The sequence below is a fragment of the Silurus aristotelis genome (assembly GCF_946808225.1).
Source record: "Silurus aristotelis genome assembly, chromosome: 5".
Classification (NCBI taxonomy): domain Eukaryota; kingdom Metazoa; phylum Chordata; class Actinopteri; order Siluriformes; family Siluridae; genus Silurus; species Silurus aristotelis.
The window spans coordinates 31470823-31479269 of record NC_139578.1 but is presented as its reverse complement, the minus strand read 5'-3'; the positions used below and the strand labels follow the sequence as shown (position 1 = coordinate 31479269).

Genomic DNA, 8447 nt, shown 5'->3' with positions numbered 1-8447 from the left:
TTTTATCCGTCTTCTTGTCCGCAGGGAATTACATTGGACTTGCAAATGTTTTTTTTTTTTTTTTTTTTTTTCATTTTGATTCATGTGGGTGGTGCGAGGAGGAAGATGGGTGTGAAAGAGGAAGAGTAAAAAAAAATAGAGCGAGTAGAAAAAAATATATAACCTGAATACAAAAAAATTTAAGGCAGCAAATAAAAATCAAGAAAAAAAGCTCTTTTGCATTAGGGTTCGTAGTGGTGTGTGTGTGGGTGTGTGTGTGTGTGTGTGTGTGTGTGTGTGTGTGTGTGTGTGTGTGTGTGTGTGTGTGTATGTGTGTCTTGGTCTCCACAGACAAACAAACACATTAATACATAAATGCATAAATAAATAAATGCATAAATAAATAAATAAATAAATAAATAAATAAATAAATAAATAAATAAATGCATAAATAAATAAATAAATAAATAAATAAATAAATAAATAAATAAATAACTCTGATTTGTTTGTGTGTTGCTGCAAATTCCTCTTATTGATTTATGTATGTATTCATTTGTAAATTGTTTATTACAGATCATTTTTTATATGAAAATTATTTCGATATTTAAAATAAAATACAATTAAAAAAAAAATCACAATCACAGACCTTATCAAACGCAATAACGTTTATTATACACTTAATTTCTATTTATTATACACATCTTAAATATTTATTATACATTGTTTATTTAGATATTTATTATTTATTTAACATGTAGGTATTGTAAAGTTTAAGTTTACTTTTTGATATTTATTATACATTTCATATACATTCATTGTGCATTTTCTATATATATGTGTGTGTGTGTGTGTGTGTGTGTGTGTGTGTGTGTGTGTGTGTGTGTGTGTGTGTGTGTGTGTGTGTGTGTGTGTGTGTGTGTATTATCAATAATTAGAGCTGCACATATTTTGCTCTTCCTCTAGTAGAATTTGTGTTACTAATGTTATATTTCCACAGTATTTATTATTTTTTCATGAATCAATTGTAAATAAATACAAATAATTCATACATTTATTTAAAATATAAATGGATTTTTCAGATTTCATTTAATCTCTTCTTTAATTACATTTCTTCCACATTTCAGAACATTCTCAATGTTATATCACTGATAAAACTAAAAATAAAATATTAAAGCTCAACAAAAAAACATTTAATCATTATTATTATTATTATTATTATTATTATTATTATTATTATTATTATTATCATATAAATATAATAGTATCATATAATATTTTAGAACATTTCATGGTCTGTAAGTGGAAATGTACATGTCCGAGTTTCGCTTGTATCAGAGCCATGAGAGCATTTTTTTTACCCCTCCCATGGTTTCTTTCATCGGATCGGAGGGATTTGGAAAAGAAAAGATAGAATGTGATTTGAATGAAGGTGAAAGAGAGTAAAAAAAGGAAAGAAAAAAAAGTTGGGTGGCCTTTCGCTCGTAGTAATCTCTCACCCCGAAGAGAGAAAAAACACCCTGCAGGCTTACAAAATGTTGCCTCGAACCTACACACACACACACACACACACACACACACACACACACACACACACACACACACACACACACACACACACACACACACACAAACACACACACTTTTCCAGACCATCTTATATATTAATAATCACTGCTACAATTATTTCAAAAGCCGCACCTTTATATAATCAAATATATTTGCATATAAATGAATAAATGAATAATTAAATAAATTATTTATTTTTATATCTACAGATTTAACATAAAATGTATTTAATGTTTGAGTAAAAAGATAAAATATATAAAAAGTATGAAGAATTAAATGAGTGTTTGATTTCTAGCAGCGCTGCTGCAGTGTTTCCCCATGTGCCCTGTTTCATCTGCAGTCTTTCTACAATCCAAACACAAAAACTTTTATTTCAATGTATTTCGAATCGAATCAAACACGTGATCATTTCTAACGTATCGTGTGTATTTCTTTGATGCAGAGGTGTGAGCTTCATTTCTGGACCTCCAGAGATGTTTATCTCCGTTCACCTCACGTCTCCTTTTCACACGTTAATGTGAGATCGAGGAAACGCTTTCATAAGGAAAGTGTTCGAATATGAAAAGAAACGCCAAAGCACTGGTGGGCTGGAAATGTACAGTGTAGCGGTGTGTAGTGTAGCAGTGCGTAGTGTAGCGGTGTATAGTGTAGCGGTGTGTAGTGTAACAGTGTATAGTGTAGCAGTGTCGAGTGTAAAGGTGTATGGTGTAGTGGTGGTGTAGCGGTGTAGAGTGTAAAGGTGTATGGTGTAGCGGTGTAGAGTGTAAAGGTGTATGGTGTAGCGGTGTGTAGTGTAACAGTGTATAGTGTAGCGGTGTAGAGTGTAAAGGTGTATGGTGTAGCGCTGTGTAGTGTAACGGTGTAAAGTGTAGTGGTGTAGAGTGTAAAGGTGTATGGTGTAGTGGTGTGTAGTGTAACAGTGTATAGTGTAGCGGTGTAGAGTGTAAAGGTGTATGGTGTAGCGGTGTGTAGTGTAACAGTGTATAGTGTAGCGGTGTGTAGTGTAATGGTGTGTAGTGTAATGGTGTGTAGTGTAGCGGTGTGTAGTGTAGCAGTGCATAGTGTAGCAGTGTATAGTGTTGCGGTGTGTAGTGTAACAGTGTATAGTGTAGCAGTGTAGAGTGTAAAGGTGTATGGTGTAGCGGTGTGTAGTGTAACAGTGTATAGTGTAGCGGTGTGTAGTGTAACAGTGTATAGTGTAGCGGTGTGTAGTGTAATGGTGTAGAGTGTAAAGGTGTATGGTGTAGCGGCGTGTAGTGTAACAGTGTATAGTGTAGCGGTGTAGAGTGTAAAGGTGTATGGTGTAGCGGTGTGTAGTGTAACAGTGTATAGTGTAGCGGTGTGTAGTGTAATGGTGTGTAGTGTAACAGTGTATAGTGTAGCGGTGTCGAGTGTAAAGGTGTATGGTGTAGTGGTGTGTAGTGTAGCAGTGAAGAGTGTAAAGGTGTATAGTGCAGTGGTGTATAGTGTGTCAGTGTGTAGTGTAAAAGTGTAGAGTGTAGCAGGTAGAGTGTAGCTGTGTATATTGTAGCGGTGTATATTGTAGCGGTGTATAGAGTAGTGGTGTATAAAGTAGCGGTGTATATTGTAGCGGTGTATATTGTAGTGCTGTATAGTGTAAAGGTCTATAGTGTAGTGGTGTATAGTGTAGCGTTGTGTAATGAAGTGGTGTATAGTGTAGCAGGGTATAGTGCAGCATTGTATAGTGTAGCGGTGTGTGGTGTAACAATGTATGGTGTAGCGGTGTATAGTGTAGCAGTGTGTAGTGTAGTTGTGTGTAGTCTAGCAGCGTATAGTGTACCAGTGTATAGTGTAGCAGTGTTTAGTCAAGCAGTGTATAGTGTAGTAGTGTATAGTGTAGCAGTGTGTAGTGCAGTGGTGTGTAGTGTAGTGGTGTGTAGTGTAGCAGTGTATAGTGTAGCAGTGTAAAGTGTAGCGGTGTGTAGTGTAGCGGTGTGTAGTGTAGCAGTGTGTAGTGTAGTGGTGTGTAGTGTAGCAGTTTATAGTCAAGCAGTGTATATTGTAGCTGTGTGTATTGTAGCAGTGTGTAGTGTAGCATTGTATAGTGTAGTGGTGTATAGTGTAGCAGTGTGTAGTGTAGTGGTCTATAGTGTGGTGGTGTATTGTGTTGTGTAGTGTAGCAGTGCGTAGTGTAGCAGTGTATAGTGTAGTGGTGAATAGTGTAGTGTAGCGGTGTGTAGTGTAGCGGATTGTAGTGTAGCAGTGTATAGTGTAGTGTTGTGTAGTGTAGTGTACCGGTGTGTAGTGAAGCGCTGTGTAGTGTAGTGGTGCGTAGTGTAGCAGTGTATAGTGTAGTGGTCTACAGTGTAGTGATGTATGGTGTAGTGTAGTGGTGCGTAGTGTAGCAGTGTATAGTGTAGTGGTGTATAGTGTAGTGTAGCGGTGCCTAGTGTAGCAGTGCGTAGTGTAGCAGTGTATAGTGTAGTGGTGTATAGTGTAGTGTAGCGGTGTAAAGTGTAGCGGTGTGTAGTGTAGCAGTGTATAGTGTAGCAGTGTGTAGTGTAGCAGTGTATAGTGTAGTGGTGTATAGTGTAGTGTAGCTGTGTGTAGTGTAGCAGTGTGTAGTGAAGCGCTGTGTAGTGTAGTGGAGTATAGTGTAGTGGTCTATAGTGTAGTGTAGCTGTGTGTATAGTAGCTAATTATAGTGTAGCAGTGTATAGTGTAGTGTTGTGTAGTGTAGCAGTGTGTAGTGAAGCGCAGTGTAGTGTAGCGGAGTATAGTGTAGCAGTGTGTAGTGTAGCGGTGTGTAGTGAAGCGCTGTGTAGTGTAGCGGAGTATAGTGTTGCAGTGTATAGTGTAGTGGTGTATAGTGTAGTGTAGTGGTGTGTAGTGTAGCAGTGTATAGTGTAGTGGTCTATAGTGTAGTGTTGTATAGTGTAGTGTAGCGGTGTGTTGTGTAGCAGTGTATAGTGTAGCAGTGTATAGTGTAGTGTTGTGTAGTGTAGCAGTGTGTAGTGAAGCGCATTGTAGTGTAGCGGAGTATAGTATAGCAGTGTGTAGTGTAGCGGTGTGTAGTGAAGCGCTGTGTAGTGTAGCGGAGTATAGTGTTGCAGTGTATAGTGTAGTAGTGTATAGTGTAGTGTAGTGGTGTGTAGTGTAGCAGTGTATAGTGTAGTGGTCTATAGTGTAGTGTTGTATAGTGTAGTGTAGCGGTGTGTTGTGTAGCAGTGTATAGTGTAGCAGTGTATAGTGTAGTGTTGTGTAGTGTAGCAGTGTGTAGTGAAGCGCAGTGTAGTGTAGCGGAGTATAGTATAGCAGTGTGTAGTGTAGCGGTGTGTAGTGAAGCGCTGTGTAGTGTAGCGGAGTATAGTGTTGCAGTGTATAGTGTAGTAGTGTATAGTGTAGTGTAGTGGTGTGTAGTGTAGCAGTGTATAGTGTAGTGGTCTATAGTGTAGTGTTGTATAGTGTAGTGTAGCGGTGTGTTGTGTAGCAGTGTATAGTGTAGCAGTGTAAAGCGTAGCGGTGTGTATAGCGAGTGTGAAAATGTCTCCCTGAAGAACTGAAGGTGTAATCTGGCGTGAACTTCCAGCTGATCGATGAACACAGAGCGTGGAGGAGAAACTCACTTCCTCATACACGGTGAAATTTCACTAGACGGGAAAAACCCTGTACGCCCTCAAATCACCTTAACGTCCATACGAGCTATGAGACGCTTACAGGTGTATAATTACCATCAAGGGAAGAGGGGGTAGTGTCTCCATAATGTCGCTGTGGCATCTCTATAAAGTCTCTATTGCATCTCTGTAGTGTCTCTATAATGTCTCTGTAGTGTCTCTATAATGTCTCTGTAGTGTCTCGGTGGTGTCTTTATAATGTCTCTATTGAGTCTGTATAAAATCTTTGTAGTATTTTTGTAATCTTTGTAATCTCTATAGTATTTTCATATAGTATTTGTAGTGTCTCTATAAAGTCTCTGTTGTGTCTCTGTAGTGTCTCTGAGGTGGGTGTCTATATAGTGTTTCCATAAAGTTGTGGTGTCTCTGTAATATCTCTGTAGTGTCTTAATAATTTCTCTGTAATGTCTCTATAATGTCTCTGTGGTGTCTCTGTACTGTCTCTATAATGTCTTTAAAGTTTCTTTCTAATGTCTCTCTATAATGTCTTTGTAGTGTCTATAATTAACACTTATTCTCCCCAATCCAAGAACTGCAGAATGAAGAGTGATTACCCAAAACAATGTTGCTTTATGGTCATCAAACATCTCATTACCATCCCAAAGTGTTCAGTATGAACCTGCTTAGTGTTCAAGTGACATCAAATCATCAACAAAGACCTTCAGAAACCCACACCTGGGAATCAGTCAAACCAGCAGCAGCGTTCAGTAAGAACTCTTTAAAAAAAGTCTTTAGCTTTCGTGTTAATTAGAAACACCTAGACATATTGTTCAGTAGAAACGCCTAGCTATAGTGTTAATTAGGAACGCGTAGCTATAGTGTTCAGTAGGAACGCCTAGCTATTATTTTCAGTATGAATGCCTAGTTAAAGTGTTCAGTAGGAACGGCTAGCTATTATTTTCAGTATGAATGCCTAGATATGATGTTTAGTAGTAACACCTAGCTATAATGTTCAGTAAGAATGCCTAGCTATAATGTTCAGTAGGAACACCTAGCTATAATGTTTAGTTGGAACGCCTAGCTATAGTGTTCAGCAGGAACGCCTAGCTATAATGTTCAGTAGGAACGCCTAGCTAAAGTGTTCAGTAGGAATGCCTCGCTCTAGTGTTTAGTAGGAATGCCTAGCTATGATGTTCAGTAGGAACGCCTAGATATGATGTTTAGTAGGAACGCCTAGTTATAATGTTCAGTAGGAATGCCTAGCTATAATGTTTAGTAGTAACACCTAGCTATAGTGTTCTGTAGGAACACCTAACTATAATGTTCAGTAGGAACACCTAGCTATAATGTTCAGCAGGAACGCCTGGCAATAATTTCTTGTAGGAACGCCCAGCCATAGTGTTCAGTAGGAATCCCTAGCTATAGTGTTCAGCAGGAACGCCTGGCAATCATTTTTAGGAGGAACGCCTAGCTATAGTGTTCAGTAGGAACACCTAGCTATAGTGTTCAGTAGGAATGCCTAGCTATAATGTTCAGCAGGAACGCCTGGCAATAATTTCTTGTAGGAACGCCCAGCCATAGTGTTCAGTAGGAATCCCTAACTATATTGTTCAGTAGGAATGCCTAGCTATAGTGTTCAGCAGGAACGCCTGGCAATCATTTTTAGGAGGAACGCCTAGCTATAGTGTTCAGTAGGAACACCTAGCTATAGTGTTCAGTAGGAATGCCTAGCTATAATGGTTAGTAAGAACGCCTAGCTATAGTGTTCAGTGGAAACGCCTAGCAGCAGTGTTCAGTAGGAACGCCTAGCTCTAGTGTTCAGCAGGAACACCTGGCTATAAGGTTTAGAAGGAACGCCTATCTATAATGTTTAGTAGGAACGCCTAGATATAGCTTTCAATCGATACGAATGCAGCAGTGTAAGCTCTAGTGTTTAGTAGGAATGCCAAGCAGCAGTGTTCAATAGGAACGCCTAGCCATTTTTCCACACAAGCTCACAAACACTTAACACCTATAGAATCAGATATGGACGAAAAAATAAGTGATAAGTGAGAGATTTCTGCTCAAATCCGGCAGAATTTATTGAAAAAGACATACAGTCTAGAATTAACACCAAAACTTATACACTAAAATAACAGATTAGTGTTGAGATTGATTTGCCCAAATCCGGCAGCAAAAAAAAGCGATTGAATAAAAAGGCATCACGGAGAGTCTGGATTTCACATCGTAGCTGGATTAGAATAGAACTGTGGTAAATCGACACGATCATGTCATGTCATGAATTACCAATAAAATACCGGCTTAGTGTTATTTAAAAAGCAATCAAGGTTGGATTGAACACCTACAGTCTAGAATCAACACTATCGCTCTATTTGAATTAAAATGTGATAAATCAATACTATCATGTTGAATTACCACTAAAATACTGAATCAGTGTTACGACTGACTGGCTCAAATCTGGCAGCAAAAAAAGGTGTTGAATTAAAAGGCATTCGTAACCCTAGAATTAACACCGTAGCTGTATTTAAAGTGAATTGTAAATAATCAACACTATCACGCAAAGTTTCATACTTTTATGTTAAATAAACACTAAATTGCCGGATTATTGTTGGGTTTGGTCCTTCTCAAATCCGGCAGTGAAAAAAAAAGCCATCAAGGATGGGTAGAACACCTATAGTCTAAAATTCAACAATTTAAATTCAACAAAATCAACACAGTTATATGGAATTAACACTAATATCCTGGATTAGTGTTGGGTTTAATTTTGCTCAAATCCGGTATGGTTGATTAAAAAGCATTCAAGGATGCATTAAACACTTACAGTCAAGAATTAACACCGTCGCTATCTTTGATTTAATAGCGTGATAAATCAACACCATCATGTTAAATGAACACTAAATACCAAATTTGTGTCAGGATTGCTCAAATAAGTTGCTGGAAGGAAAAAAAAGGGTCTTGAAAGGCCATCAAGGACGGATTAAACACCTACAGTCCAGAATTAACAGCGTTGCTATATGCAAAAACGAAGCGTCCTTAATTCAAGACTATCATGTTGTAATTAACACTGGAATACCGAATTAGTTTTGGGCTGCTCGAACCCGGTATTGCTAATTAAAAAGCATTTAAGGATGCATTGAACACCTACAGTCTAGAATTAACGGCGTATTTAGATTTGCATTCAAGTCAGACAAATCAACACCATCGTGTTGAATTAACACTAGAATAACAAATTAGTGTTGGGATTGCTCAAATGATTTTTTTTTATTGAAAAACTATCAAGGATGATTGGAGCACCTTCAGTCTAGAATTAACACTGTAGCTCTATTG

General features: G+C 37.9%; 1 protein-coding gene across 6 annotated transcripts in view; it reads right to left on the bottom strand.

The window, feature by feature from the left end:
• Window positions 1–8447, bottom strand: part of ptprn2 (protein tyrosine phosphatase receptor type N2) — a 174130-nt gene that overhangs the window by 40744 nt on the left and 124939 nt on the right. The window lies entirely within an intron of this gene.